Here is a 16,580-nt window from a genome sequence, read left to right as displayed (position 1 = left end):
CAATTGAGGAATTTACGTTTAAGTGCTTCTTGCGGAAAGTGGCACAGGAGAGGGATGGTGGCGGGCTGCATCAAACCAGTCAGAAGATTAATGACTAAATAGAAAAAAGCGGCAGGTGTACTTTTCCAGAACCATTCCAACAAATCCAAAGTTTCCATTCGCCTCCCCTAATGCTGTTTTTATGAGATTGCCTCATTTCATATCGCTCCTTGGTATTTCCAGTAACAAGGAGAGATCCTCAGCGGTGGGATAGACTTCTTGAAACCAAACATATGGTGACGTAGCTTAAGATCCCAGGTATGACACCCTCTAACCATTCGCCCTGTTGCGTCTTTGTTTCCGAGTAACTGACTAAAAAAATTCCAGAATTTGGTGTGATGCTTAATAACGATAATAAGAATCGATTTAGGGCTATAGTTTAGTTGTGTGATGTAATGCATAGAATAATAACTTCACATACAAGAGCTTGTGGGTTCAAATATAGCCAGGTGCAGCAAATTTGTTTTATTTGTAAGTCTTAAACTAAATTACTTTGATCATTGTTATTATTCAATTAATCGGTTTAAATGTAATGTTTTTTTCTATTCCCTTGTCACATTATTTTAATCATTGTACGAACATTTTTCATTTGTTTCACTTTTACTTTATATCATTCTGTTTCCAATCGGAACGTTTGTGACTATTAATTTATCTATATCCATCTATTATATTGTCGACGCCCAGCTACAATTTTCATCCGATTTTACTGATTTTTTATCTCCACTGAAGCAAATTAAATTCTCTCATTCTCTTCATCGTAGCCGATTTTTTAATGTTGATATTTAGTACTGTTCTTCACCAAAAAATGTCCAAGAATGCCCATTTTTTTCAAATATCTATAATTTCATCATATATATATATATATATATATATATATATATATATATATATATATATATATATATATATATATATAATTTTTTTTTCAAATCCCTACGGTGAACTAAAGGGGATCAGGCTGATGTGTACATTTCATGTGTCAGGTAACCACAATCGGAGTTACACCGCCAACCGTCGATCTATCTCGTTTCAAAGCTGCCTCGAGAAAAATCCCAATTACACAGCGAAGATATTAATATTTTTCAAAAAAATACCAATAAAAACTTCAATGTACGTTTTATTCATTGCAACAAGCCCCATTTGTCTAATACGTTCCAGTACGGAGAAAAAAAATCCTGAATTTGAGCAATATTTTCGTCCGTCACCCTATCATTTCCCTTGAACACAAATCACCTTCCCTGAGTTTAACCAGCGTCATCACGTATGAAATAAAGTTTCCGAACTTCCAAACTTTTTCGTGTTTCCACTGCCACGAACAAGATGGCTCTGAGCACTATGGGACTAAACAGCTGAGTCCCCTAGAACTTAGAACTACTTAAACCTAACTAACCTACGGACATCAGACACACATCCATGCCCAAGGCAGGATTCGAACCTGTGACAGTAGCAGTCGCGCGGTTCCGGACTGAAGCACCTAGAACCGCTCGGTCATTGCGGCCGGCCACGAACAAGAGACTCTGGAAAACAAACCACAAAAATGTTATCAGTCGTAGCCTGAGGAAATATTCTACCTCCCTCTATCATGCCCTGCGAAAGAAATTAAGCAGTTTTCCGGATCCTGGAAGCACCTGCCCTTTCCTCGTTACAGAAAAACGAGCGCAGCCACGATCCTGGATAAGCTAAAATATGTCACTCGCTTTCCAGCTAAGCGCGTCTCGGAAATTGGGACTGACGCACGTGGGACGTCAAACGCTATGGAGAAAGGCCCGGGTGTAGCTTTTCCTGTCTGCGCGCTGCGGTGGCACTGCGAACGTGGTACATTCTCGCAACGACCCGAGGGAACACGGAACTTTGACACCCACTTGGCTCTCTTATCACTAAAGCCCGGATTCTCATGTAACACTAACACGGAAACTGTATACATATTTACGTGAGGAAAATGAGTAACATACGTAACATCGCGGAAATATTTCATTAACTAAGAGGGACATTTCATAAAAAATGCACACATATTTTTTGTACATACACGTTTGCTTCGTTTTTTCCACTTTTTTCAGTATCTCTTTGCAGCCCTTCAATATAGTCTCACTGCTGCATCTCTATGACTGAATCCCAACGTCCAGGAAGCTCTATTATTCCATCTACAGGGTGTTTCAAAAATGACCGGTGTATTTGAAACGGCAATACAAACAAGCAGCGATAGAAATACACCGTTTGTTGCAATATGCTTGGGACAACAGTACATTTTCAGGCAGACAAACTTTAGAAATTACAGTAGTTACAATTGTCAACAACAGATGGCCCTGCGGTCTGGGAAACTCTATAGTACGATATTTTCCACATATCCACCATGCGTAGCAATAATATGGCGTAGTCTCTGAATGAAATTACCCGAAACCTTTGACAACGTGTCTGGCGGAATGGCTTCACATGCAGATGAGATGTACTGCTTCAGCTGTTCAATTGTTTCTGGATTCTGGCAGTACACCTGGTCTTTCAAGTGTCCCCACAGAAAGAAATCACAGGGGTTCATGTCTGGCGAATAGGGAGGCCAATCCACGCCGCCTCCTGTATGTTTCGGATAGCCCAAAGCAATCACACGATCATCGAAATATTCATTCAGGAAATTAAAGACGTCGGCCGTGTGATGTGGCCGGGCACCATCTTGCATAAACCACGAGGTGTTCGCAGTGTCGTCTAAGACACTTTGTACCGCCACAAATTCACGAACAATGTCCAGATAGCGTGATGCAGTAATCGTTTTGGGTCCGAAAAATGGGCCAATGATTCCTTTGGAAGAAATGGCGGCCCAGACCAGTACTTTTTGAGGATCCAGGGACGATGGGACTGTAACATGGGGCTTTTCAGTTCCCCATATGCGCCAGTTCTGTTTATTGACGAAGCTGTCCAGGTAAAAATAAGCTTCGTCAGTAAACCAAATGCTGCCCCCATGCACATCGTCGTCATCAATCCTGTGCACTATATCGTTAGCGAATGTCTCTCATGCAGCAATGGTAGCGGCGCTGACGGGTTGCCGCGTTTGAATTTTGTATGGATAGAGGTGTAAACTCTGGCGCATGAGACGATATGTGGACGTTGGCGTCATTTGGACCGCAGCTGCAACACGGCGAACGGAAACCTGAGGCCACTGTTGGATCACCTGCTGCACTAGCTGCGCGTTGCCCTCTGTGGTTGCCATATGCGGTCGCCCTACCTTTCCAGCACGTTCATCCATCACGTTCCCAGTCCGTTGAAATTTTTCAAACACATCCTTTATTGTATCGCTTTTCGGTCCTTTGGTTACATTAAACCTCTGTTGAAAACTTCGCCTTGTTGCAACAACACTGTGTTCTAGGCGGTGGAATTCCAACACCAGAAAAATCCTCTGTTCTAAGGAATAAACCATGTTGTTCACAGCACACTTGCACGTTGTGAACAGCACACGCCTACAGCAGAAAGACGACGTACAGAATGGCGCACCCACAGACTGCGTTGTCTTCTATATCTTTCACATTACTTGCAGCGCCATCTGTTGTTGAAAATTGTAACTACTGTAATTTCGAATGTTTGTCCGCCTGAAAATGTACTGTTGTCCCAAGCATATTGCAACAAACGGTGCAGTTCTATCGCTGCTTGTTTAGTTTTTATTGTCGTTTCAAATATACCGGTCATTTTTGACACACCCTGTACGTCCTCACTTTGAAAATTTCTTCCGTTATTATATACTTAAACTCGTAATCGTAGGTCTGAAGTTGGTATCTGAGAGGTGTGTACCACTCATTTTGATAGCAAAATACGGGTGCAGGGTGATAGTACTCCGTCTTAATGCCACAAGTGGCAAATTGGTACCATCCGACCGCCGTGTCATCCTCAGATGAGAATGTGTGTGGTCAGCACACCGCTCTCCCAGTCATTATAATGGTTTTGTTTGAGCGGAGCCGCTATTATTCGGTCGAGTAGCTCCTCAATTGGCATCACGAGGCTGAGTGCACCCCGAAAAATGGAAACAGCGCACGCCGGCCCGGACGGCCACCCATCCAAGTGCAGCCACGTCCGACAGCGCTTAACTTCGGTGATCTGACGGGAACCGGTGTTTCCACTGCGGTAAGGCTGTTGCCGCAGGGTGAGAAAGCTATGTGAAAATCTAATTTTCAACGGAAATGTGTGGAACACGCTCTACACGATGCTAAATCCGGACTAACCAGTACATCAAACAATTAGCCGGCGAGGAACCAGTCCGTTTTCAATGAAATTTACATAAGCTATTTGAGTTCAAAACAAATGACTCAGATTAAAATGTTGGGCCTGATTATTGCTAATCTTTATCACTAGTCTCGCAAACAATGGCTCTACCATAACTGTTAATTTAATCACGCAGCATTGAAAATAAAATTTAATGCATCAGACTTTCTGATAAAACTCCTTGAAAATTCACAAGACAGTACTTTTCTTAAATATTTAAACTGATTTAAAACCTCTGAAATGATGTACTATTTTTACAAATACATTCCGACAGTCACTGTACCTTACAGTGCACATGAATTTTGATGAGCTCGTTTGTTATGCAAACTTTTACAATTAGGAATGTTGATCTGACTATCCAAAGCCAAATTTCATGTGCCGTACTTGCGATGTGCAATGAAAGACGGTACCTTACCAATTTTCCCAAAACTGCATCTGCAACACACAACTCGCGATTTCAACTGCGAGTATACAAACACATTCAAAAAGGTACAGAATCAAATATAAGGAACGACTGATAAATAACAACAAAGACTCCAAGTCTAACTATGCTTCATTAAACCATAACAACGTTATACCCTTTCATAAAGTTCTCACAGCTAGACAAGTTAGCAAAATATTTCTTAATAATTGCCCTATGTACAGGTAGCCTCCTTGAACTTGTTTCGATTACAAGACATATTCATGTGCTTCACTATAAAATTCCTACGGTAAATATCCACCACACACAATGCTCTAATCCTTTTCAAACCCAATACATAGCCAGACTGTCCAACACACACTGTCTGCTATTTTCTTCAAAAAGAAGTAACCTCTCTGACCAACATCTGTGGTCTCAAGAATATACTTAAAACAATAGGGTTATATCGATAGCACAGAAGCTGAGTCCATAAGTTTCGCAACTTCTTTCACAATTATGGCCAAAAATTTCTTGATAATCGACACGGCAAATCGGACAGTCCACTTTCAACTTCTGTTTACCTGTCGAATGACTTCGGTAACGGTGGTAGAAAGCATTTCCAGAGAAAGATAACGATATCCACGCGTAGTCAAACAGTATGGGACCCATTTCACAGAAATTTTTCTCTTCTTCAAATCATTTGTCGTAATACGGAATACGGGGGAATTCCCGTGGCATCAGATAATTCCTCAGATGTAGCACTGCGGTCTTCTTCAAGAGCATCTGACACAAGTTTCACGCTTCGTTCATCTGTTGACGTTTTTGACCTTCTAGGTCTTGGATTTTCGTGTACGCTCATACGACCATTAACCCAACTTGAAACTGTACTACGGTCCACTGTAAACTCAACACAGGCTTCACTTAACGCACTGTGGATTTCTGTCGGGTTTTTGCACCGAGAAGCTCCCGAGACCCCTGCAGAGTCCGCAATGTTTTATTTGAATATTGTCAATATTAAACGGTACAGAGCCGCGGACATAACGTAAGAAGTTTGCTTTTCAGTCATAATATTTATCTTCAGTGTCATTTTAATTTATTTGCTTAATAGCAGTTTCCATTAAATTTCTGTGTTTGCCGCATAACGGCTATCTTTTGTCTCAGCTGCGTAAATTCATAGAAATTTACTTACTCGGAAATGATCAGTGATAAATATGACACATAATAATATTTATCTACGCATACCTATGAAACGAAAGCAGTATTAATATCAATGAAACTGCAATGCAAGAAGAACCTGAGATATTTTGTTAACGAACGAGCTAGTACTGTGCTCCACACCACTCTTACGTATATCGTATGGTCGGCTTTAAACCTTCAAATAATATTTCCATTAAAAAAAGAAAGAAAGACTGTGTAATTTGCCCGTGATTAGTTATGTTGTCATGTTAAAGTGTGTGACGTCATTTTATGTGTAGCTGTACATACTGTATATGTGCCTACAAATCATACAATTTAATGAACTGCTCATGTACACACAATTAGAGCACACCGCTTGACATACAGACCAGAACACAACAACATACAGTTTAAAAACAACACAAGTTCGAAGCATTTTTTTTAATCTGCGCAAGTAACTTTTTCTTGTTAGACGATTACCGTGTTTTGTTCTTTGTGTGCCTGTCAGCAGGTATATGTTGCTGAAGTTGGAACTTCATGGAGCACACTCGAGATAGAACAATATCTCCATCAATAGTGAAAGAGCCGTCTATCGTAATTCAAGATCTTAATGTAGACGATAATTTTGATGCAAGAGCAGATATCGCGAACACAAACAATCGTGACCTCATTCATGGGCGTACGTAGAAATTTATGCCAGAAGGAAGACGATTCCAAAATTGCCATTTTCGATGTAATTGATTCGCCGAGTTTGAGAACGTGTACCCCCAGATATTTGGAAGTTGACTAAATGTATTACATGTCGAACGATCAATAGTATCTGTTCAGTATTTCTCATATCTTCAACATCTGCTATAGTCAGGTTGGTACTGTATTATGAGTCTACCGTCTATTAATATCATCAGGCACGAAACATCAAGCTACTGAAGTGACTGCCAACGTCATTATTCGAAGGTAATTGACGAATCAACCTAACATGATTATTACGTAAAAAATATACGTAAGGAATGGAAAGAAATGATCGGCAACTATAGATCTCAGGGTGCTTCTGCTTACCGATCTTGAATAGGTAAAGAAATAACACGCAACGTGTTGGGTGGTTCTACCCTCGAACAATTCGTCGTCAATCCTTTCTATACCGCCTGTGAAGAGAAAGATGCAAATACTGATACATCGTTATGGATATTATATTGGGACATTATCAACTTTCATTCTATAATTAAATTCCACTTACACATTTCAAAAAAAAAAAGAGATCTTATATTTTATCTAAAGACAAGGTTCTTACCCTGTGATTGCCAGATAAGAAAAGACGTCACAGAATGGCGAGAAGAAATGAAATGCCATGCAATTTATTTTGCAGCAGAAGATAGTGCAGTTCGTTTCCATTTCGCCTCCTTAGCAAAAGTCTCTGACCAAACGATTTTATCTTGATTTTAATTACAAAACGTATTTTTGCGTAGAAAAACAAAAACGCTGGACGCGGTGGTCTAGCGGTTCTGGGCGCACAGTCCGGAACCGCGAGACTGCTACGGTCGCAGGTTCGGATCCTGCCTCGGGCATGGATGTGTGTGATGTCCTTAGGTTAGTTGGGTTTAAGTAGTTCTAAGTTCTAGGGGACTGATGAACACAGATGTTAAGTCCCATAGTGTTCAGAGCCATTTGAACCATTTTTTTGAAAAACAAGAACGCAGTTGCACAGTATATCAGAGCATCGAAATGTCGGATGGCTAGGGTTCCCGTAGAGCAGACCGGTAACCTGGTGCAAGTCTTTTTAGATGACGCCACTTCGGCGACTTGCCAGTCGATGGGGAGGAGATGATGATGATGATGATGAAGACAATACCCAGTCTTTGAGCGCAGAAAATGTCCAACCCAGCCGGGAATCGAACCGGGGCCTCGTAGCATGGCATTCCACCTTTTTATCTCATTTTGTTCTTCATTGTTCATTGAATTTGTTCGGGGCGCCATTCAGCTATCGAGGCACACATCAGAGCATTCATATATTTCTATTGGTATTTTTCTTCTCGGTCTTGACACGGTCATGAAGAGACGTGGGAGCAATGCATAGCCGCATTTCATAGCTACGTGTTCGGAAATTCCCGTTACAGACTTCCAGGACTTTTAGAGAGGAGTGAGTGCATGATATTTTGGATAGGACCCCATGTCCGGAAACGTACCGTTTCCGCGCTACAGCCGTTAAAAACCATGTTTACTAGGTAGGTGTGCAACAGGGTAGTCATGGTGGGGGCTGATGTCACTTTACGTATCTTCTACCTATGTTTGGAGACAACCCGGTCAGGCTGTTCGCCTTACACTGTCCAGAGAGTGCAACAACGTGGAGGTTCCCTAATGATTTGGGGTGGCATTTTGTGGGACCGATCTACGCCGCTGGTGATCATGGAAGGCACTGTAACAGCTTGCGATACGTGAACGCCATCCTCCTACCGATAACGGAACCATATCGGCAGGAGATTAGCGAGGCATTCGTCTTCATGGATGACAGTTCGGGCCCCCATCGTGCACATCTTGTGAATGACCTCCTTCAGGATAACGATATCGCTCGACTAGAGTGGCCAGCATGTTCTCCAGACATGAACCCTATCGAACATCCCTGGGATAGATTGAAAAGGCCGAGACCCAGCAACCACGCTGAGGGATCTACGCCAAATCTCCGTTGAGGAGAGGGACAATCTGGACCAACAGTGCCTTGCTGAACTTGTGGATAGTATGCCATGACGAATACAGCCATTTATCAATGCAAGAGGACGTGCTACTGGGTATTAGAGGTACCGATGTGTACAGCAATCTGGACCACCAGCTCTGAACGTCTCGCTCTATGGTGGTAAAACATGCGATGGGTGGTTTTCATGAGCGATAGGAAGGGCGGAAATGATGTTTATGTTGATCTCTATTCCAATTCTCTGTACAGTTACGAAACTCTCGAAACCGAGGCGATGCAAAACTTTTTTTGATGTGTGTATATTAGTGCTGGACGTTGTGTTGCATCTTGCCGCAAAACTGATACGCGAGTTCCTTTGATCTGCCAACATTCAAGGACGAAAGCAGCGTGATTTCAGAGGTCGCTACTGCAATGGCTAATATGCCTCTACACCGACGTGCGAACCTACAGCAACGAATGCACTGACAAAAGTCATGGGGTACCTCCCAATCTCGTGTCGGACCTCCTTTTGGCCTTCATAGTGCAACAGCTCGACGTGGCTGGAGGTTCCCTATAGCTGTCCACAATTGCTAAAGTGTTGACGGTGCAGGATTTTGTGCACCAACTCACCTCTCGATGTCCCATAGATGTTCGATAAGTTCCATGTCAGGAGATCTGGATCGCCAAATCATTCGCTCGAAACGTCCAGAATCTTCTTCCTACCAATCGCAGACAATTGTAGTCTGGTGACATTGCGTATTGGCATCCGTAAAAATCTATTGTTGTTTGGGAACATGACGTCCATGAACGCCTGAGAATGGTCTACTAGTAGCCGAACATAACAATTTACAGTCAGTTATCGGTTCAGTTAGACCTGAGAGCCCAGTCCATTGCACGTGAACACAACCATTATGGAGCCATCATCAGCTTGCAAAAAAATGTTCAAATGTCTGTGAAATCTTAAGGGACCGCTAAGGTCTTCAGTCCCTAAGCTTACACTCTACTTAACCTAAATTATCCTAAGGACAAACATACACACCCATGCCCGAGGGAGGACTCGAACCTCCGCAGGGACCAGCCGCACAGTCCATGACTGCAGCGCCCAGACCGCTCGGCCATTCCCGGGCGGCATCAGCTTGCACAGCACCTTGTTGACAAGTTGGGTCCATGGGTTCTCCGCCACATTGAACCCTACCATCTCTCTTACCAAATAAAAACGGGACCCATCTGACCAGGCTACGGTTTTTCCGTCGACTACGGTCCAACAGATATGGTCGCAAGCCTATGAGACGCGGTGCAGGCGATGTCCTGCAGTTAGCAAAGGCAGTCGCTTCGGTCGTCTGCTGCGACAGCCCATTACCGCCAAATTTCGTCACACTGTCCCTTCGGGTACGTTTGTCTTACGTTCCACACTGATTTCTGTGGTTATTTCACGCATTGTTGCTTGTCTGTTAGCACTGACAACTCTACACAGACGGGCCGGCCAGTGTGGCCGAGCGGTTCTAGGCGCTTCAGTCTGGAACCACGCGACCGCTACGGTCGCAGGCTCGAATCCTGCTTCGGGCATGATGTGTGTGATGTCCTTAGGTTAGTTAGGTTTAAGTAGTTCTAAGTTCTAGGGGACTGATGACCTCAGATGTTAAGTACCATAGAGCTCTGAGTCCACACAGACTCCGCTGCTTTCGGTCGCTAAGTGAAGACCGCCGGCCACTGCGTTTCCATGGCGAGGGGTAATGCCTGAAATTTGATATTCTTGGCACTGTAGATAGCGGAATACTGAATACCCTAACGATTTCCAAAATTGAATGTACCATGTCTCATGCATCTAGCTGAAACTACCATTCCGCGCTCAGGACCGCTAATTTCAGTCGTGTGTTCATAATTACGTCTTAAACCCTTTCACATTAATCACCTGAATACAAATGACACTGACACCAATGCACCGCCCTTTAAAACCTGTGTACGCCACGCTACCGCCATCTGTACATGTGCATATCGCTATCCCACGACTTTTGTCACCTCAGTGCATAGCTCTGTATGCTACCTCACACCGTCATCCGCAGTGTGATCTAAGAGCCACTAGAGGTTTCCTCGCAGCACGGTTGGAGGAGGCCACTGTGTTCCTGGCCGCCATCCATGACGAATGTCCTCCACCTGACATCCAAAATCCTGACGTCCTCGATCCAGAATTGGCTCTCACCCTGCTGTACTCCTTGCTCCCTGGCACCCCCATCCTACTTGCGCGGATGCTCCGGGGATGGCAGCGCGTCCAAACGCGTCACCAGTCTTTCCCATTAATCAGACGCCGACCGACGGTGCAACCTTTCGCGGAGTATACGCAATATTTGTCGCTGGCGAGAATCATGATGGTGTTCCACAACACCGTCTGGATGTTCTCTGCCCCGAACGCGCACGTTAGGACAATTCACTTGTCCACAAAACGTGGCATCGCCCGTGAAAAACCAGGTGCTCCAGTAGCTTCTGGAAGCCACTGCAAAAGTCAGAACGATGCTCATTGTGGACAGGAGTCACCGATGTAGCGTCCAGGATCGCTGTACGATCGGACGTTTACATAGAGTGTGGCAGATAGTCGACTGCGGTGTCTCCATTTCTTTGCTTCCACGCATCGTCCATTTCTTCGGAAATTTGCACTCTCTCCTCTTCTCTGCTTGTAGCTCTGCTCGGCCTGTTTCCTTAGTATGATATATGCAGACAGTCTCACGCAGTGTGTAGTACCGCACATGGACGGTTTCCTCTGTTGGGATTTTACCTCATATTTGTTGTGAAAATCGTCGCTGAATCGTCACAACTGGCCAGATTTAGCGAATTCTAGGAAAAAAAACACACACATCTCTCCGTTACGCGACGTTTTCTGACACGCCTACCCCAAGTTTTGCGCTCTGCTAGTAAGCCACAGCGCGTATTATGAATTTAAACTCGAAGAAACCTTCTTATCAACTGATGTATGTTATTTTTCTGTGTGTCTTGCAGTTGTCTTATGAAAACACGGAGGTAAGTATGAAAAACCCTATACGAGAGTGTACCCAAAAGGAACCGAATTTAATTTTTCAAGTTACTTATTCACATTTTAAGCGCGAATCTCGAATGAGAGTGCCGCTCGTTCCAACATTATAGGAGTCACAGCTGTGTGTAGCAGAACACCACGTCGCAGATCGGACAGGTTTGCGCGACATTCTTGCGACGATAGACGCCTCGCCCAAAGACTCGACGTGCTTTTGTTCACTGTCAGGTCTCCGTAGACTCTCGATATGGGTCTTTGAACGTCTATGATCCTCTGCTTTTCAACGAAAAGAAACTCAACGACACTTGCGCTAAAACACTTGTCTAATCTTTTGTTCGATTATTCAAAACATAGTTTAAAATCATCTTTTGTGATGGCTGACAGCGTCTCCGTCGGTTTTAACTTCCCGTCAGCAACGTAAGCAAAACGCTTTCATTTCATGTCTCTTCTCATTCTAGGAAACAAGAGAAAGTCGCACGGGGTTAGGTCGGATATGGAGTGTGAGGAACACGGGTCATACCATTTTTTGGTCAAGAGTTGTGGTGCAGACAGGACTGTGTGAGCAGGGCATTTTCATGACGCAAAAATCAGTCACGTGACAGCCACAAATCAGGCCACTTCCGCCGCGCGCTCTTGTGCTGTCTTTTCAAAACTTCAAAGTAGAAAGCCTGACCCTCTGAAACAAACTCTGAACGGACGACCCCTCCCACAAGAAAAGAAAATCATCAGCATTGTCTTAATGTTTGGTTTCACCTGACGAGCTTTCCTGGGGCGAGACGAACTTGAAGGCTTCCAACGGCTTGATTCTTGCTTTGTTTCAGAATCGAAAGCGTGTCACCAAATTTCGTCACCTCCGATAATTGTAGAAGATAAGTTTGGATCATTTCGGGACTCTAAAAGCACAGTACGGTTCCCCGCGGCCTTGTTTTTGTTCAGCTGTCAGCATTGGTGGCATGATTTTGGCAGCCATTCTTTTCCATTCCCCTTTTGCCACAATTCGCTGCACTGAACACCAGGTCACTTCCGACAGCTCCACAGGTTCTTCAGTGGTTTGTCGTCGATCTTCGTTGATGACTGCACGGATGTTTTCAACATTTCCATGTATTCGGCCCCTGGATGGACGACCAGAACGAGGTTTGCCACCAACTGACAGTTCACCGTTTGTTAAGCGGGAAAATCGCTAAAAGACTTGAGTTGTCCGCATAGCATCGTCCTTGTACACGGTTTTTAACATATGAAGATTTTCACTTCCACTTTCTCAGAGCAGAAAGCAGACTTTCACTGCCACATGCTGTTCACGAAAACCACCCGTTGCTAAAACGACAATCGCACTAAAACAGTTGTGACTATAAGCACTCCGCCTTCAGGCCACGAGTGGCCTACCGGGACCATCTGACCGCCGTGTCATCCTCCGAGAAGGAAGCGGATAGGAGGGGCGTGGGGTCAGCACACCACTCTCCCGGTCGTTGTGATGGTTTTCTTTGACCAGAGCCGCTACTGTTCGGTCGAGTAGCTCCTCAATTTGCATCGCGAGGCTGAGTGCTCCCCGAAAAATGGCAACAGCGCATGGCGGCCTGAATGGTCACCCATCCAAGTGCCGGCCACAGCGCTTAACTTCGATGGTCTCATTGGAACCGGTGTATCCACTGCGGCCGAAATTAGTGAAGTCAGTCTCCTTACTGACTCTAAACGTTCGCTCTGTGCTCTCCGAGCGGCGAAACTCTGCGCTAAAAAAGCTCTGCCCACCAAAAAATTAGTTATGTTTCTTTTGGGTACCCTTTCGTATACGAGCAACCTAAATCCTTCTAAAGACGTGAAAAACAAGACAGCAGATACGTCTCGAAACGCAAGAGAAAATGGGGCTGAAGAATCCTCAGACACAAGCACGTAGTGCTGTGGATCAATCGAACTCAGTGTGTACATGGGAGTGTGTGGAAGAGCTTCACCTTCACTTACAGCATCGGAAGCTGCAGTGAAAGCAAAGTTGTACATACTCTCCTATAGTTGCTGACCACATACCGGGGTCTGAGTACCTCTGAGTTGCTCGTGGAGAACAGTTGACGCTTCAAATGGATCGGCAGAGAGTGTTCGGATAGCTCAGAAACGCACTGCCCTCGAAGGACAGATCTCCAGATTGAAGTCCCAGTCTCCCGACAGGTCGGATGCGGCACGATACGAATTCCCCTCTTGTGTCTACCTCGGGATCTCAGAGCAGCACTTGCAATCACCGTCCTTAGTTATTTGTTTGACGTATTCCATACTCTATCTTTCCCTAGAGCAGTGGTTACCAACCTTTGTGAAACCATTAAGTTTGGGTGTAATCAGATATTAGCGATTACCCCCCCCCCCCTCCACACACACACCTCCTCCAACCATCACCAACACTAGTGCCTAATTAAACTATAGAATGAAAAAGAATTTTCTTTGCACACTTCTATTTATAAAATAACAGATGAATGAGATTTAGTTTTTAGGAGATTTATGAAACTGCGAAGTACTAAATCAGTGAGATAATTGGTAATGCTTGTTCGTAAAGGTCATTTTTTAAAAGAGGAGCTATCCACAATGAGAGTAGACAGTTGTCATAAAACGTGTTCCCTTTGCACCAATCATTTCTCCAGCAGCACTTGCTCCACCCACACCCTGCACCCCCAGATAAAATCAATACTATACTTAGGTCTACTGCGTGTAAATCTCTTAACTGCTAGACCCTTACTTCTGAACCAAAAGAAAGTACGACTGCCATTAACAATTGGAATAACAGTATTAATAATAATAATAATAATAATAATGCCTAAGCTATTTGAAGTTGCAGTTTGTAGGAACTAGGAGATCTAGGATCTTGCTTGAAATCCCAAAATAAGACCAGATTGTTAGTCTGGAATAGCACGGATTCAGCTGCCACTGACACATGGAACAGACGTTGTCGGGGTACCACCGCTAACATGTGAAACCTTCGGGCCCTCTGTCCACCTTAGCCACCTGCACCGTCCATCTTCTCCGTCTTTGCTGTCGTAGTGGTCTTCACCGTACCATCAGCCCGGCCAGCTGAGCTCAGGTTTTTTTTTAAGAGCTGTTATGTTATGTTATGTTAACTGGGGTCCATCCGCAGTGGTCCACAACCCCACGACTACCGCAGTCCACTTCACCCCTCCGCCGCCCCACATCGAACCCAGGGTTATTGTGCGGTTCGGCCCGCGGTGGACCCCCAGGGAACGTCTCACACCAGACGAGTGAACCCTTATGTTTGCGTGGTAGAGTAATGATGGTGCACGCGTACATGGAGAACTTGTTTGCGCAGCAATCGCCGACATAGTGTAGCTGAGGCAGAATGAGGGGAACCAGCCCGCATTCGCCGAGGCAGAAGGAAAACCGCCTAAAAACCATCCACAGACTGGCCGGCTCACCGGATCTCGACACTAATCCGCCGGGCGGATTCGTGCCGGGGACCCGGCGCTCCTTCCCGTCCAGAAAACCGTGCGTTGGACCGCACGGCCAACCGGGCGGGCTTAAAGAGCTGTTACTCCTCTATCACTCCTCCTTTATCATGGGTTGTGACAGGCAACCTTGGAATCTTTAGGTCACATGATGGCGGAATTCTAGGAAGAAACGACATCAAACCATCGGAAATACCAGACAGAAATCATTTTAAGAATAAAATATTAACTTTAAAAGGGTTTCAGTGCGGAAGAAAAAGTAAATTAGGAATAACGTGGACAGAAGAAAGGAAAAGACAACATGGGGAATAGATGAAGGAGTACTGGAAAAACAGAAAATAACAAGGAAAGAAGAGGAACTGAGGTTGTTACGTGATACTGGTTGGTCAACATGAAAAGTAATAAAATGCTTAGGCCCTATAATACCGTAGCAGTCATTACGCTATTACCATTGTGTTGAACTGTCAGTTTGTTTAACGGTGCAAAGTGAATAACAAAGCAACTGTGGGATTTACGACTCGGAAAGGCCACTTTCATGAGATACTTCAGTATATGTGATGTGTGTGTCTCATTTTTAGTGACATAGATGCATGGTGTCAAGTGAAAAGTACATATCTAGTTGGTTGACCATGTGAGGAGGATGTTCATACATTTGTTTCACCAGCTGTAACCTCAAACAAATTCTGTCTCACACTGAAGAAAAATGTAAGTGGTAAGTTACGTAATCAGGATTTCAGTCTTACGAAATAGTGATATTACTAAAGATCGTGTAAAAATTTGGATTCTTTGACTAAACACAATCAAAATCTTTTTTTTTTTTACCCCTCAGAAAATTTTATTTTGCCCTTAGGGGGTGATTACCCCCACCCTGGTAACCATTGCTCTACACCTTTCATCCTCTACATCTACGTCCTGTCACTTCTTCTTGTTAGTGTTTGTCACAGGTTAAATTCCTCGGCTATTCTACAGAGAACCTGTTCATTCGATATCATTCCACTTAATTTTCTACGTTCTTCGATTCCACCTCTTCTCAGACACTTCGATTCTATTCTTTTCTAGTTTTCCCAGAGTCCATCATTCACTGCAATACAATGCTGTACCACAAACGTACGTTTTCAGGAGTTTCTCCCTTATATTAAGGCCTGTATCTGATACTAGCACACTTGTCTTGGGCAAAAATGGCCTCTTTGTGGGTGTTAATCTACTTTTTATGTCCTTGGTTCGTCCGTCATGTGTTATTTTCTTTTGCAAGGTGGCGTAATTCCTTAATTTCATCTACTAACCGGTCCCGAACTTTGATGTTAAGTTTATTGCTAATGTCATTTTCGCTATTCCTCTTTTCTTTGGTGTTTCCCTGGTTTACTCTCACTCCAAACTCTGTACTTATTAGATGGTTAATTTCACACAACAGGTCCTGTAATTCCTCGTCACTTTCACAGAGGGTAGCAAAGGTATTAACGAATTACGTCACTGATTTCCTTTCATCCCGAAACAAATCTCACTCCCGAACTTTTCTTTAATTTCCCTCATTGCATCTTATATCTACAGTTTGAACAGCAGGACAGAAATACTGCATCCCTCTTACACCCCTCATTCTCTCCA

The 16,580-nt window shown here is 44.0% G+C and overlaps 1 protein-coding gene and 1 pseudogene across 2 annotated transcripts in view; one reads left to right on the top strand and one right to left on the bottom strand.

Moving 5' to 3' along the window:
• Window positions 1-16,580, top strand: part of LOC126292259 (inositol-trisphosphate 3-kinase A-like) — an 847,830-nt gene that overhangs the window by 328,879 nt on the left and 502,371 nt on the right. The window lies entirely within an intron of this gene.
• On the bottom strand, window positions 4,041-4,157 carry LOC126292513 (5S ribosomal RNA; annotated as a pseudogene).

Source organism: Schistocerca gregaria, chromosome 9, assembly GCF_023897955.1.
Source record: "Schistocerca gregaria isolate iqSchGreg1 chromosome 9, iqSchGreg1.2, whole genome shotgun sequence".
Classification (NCBI taxonomy): domain Eukaryota; kingdom Metazoa; phylum Arthropoda; class Insecta; order Orthoptera; family Acrididae; genus Schistocerca; species Schistocerca gregaria.
This window is presented reverse-complemented; position numbering and strand designations above follow the sequence as displayed.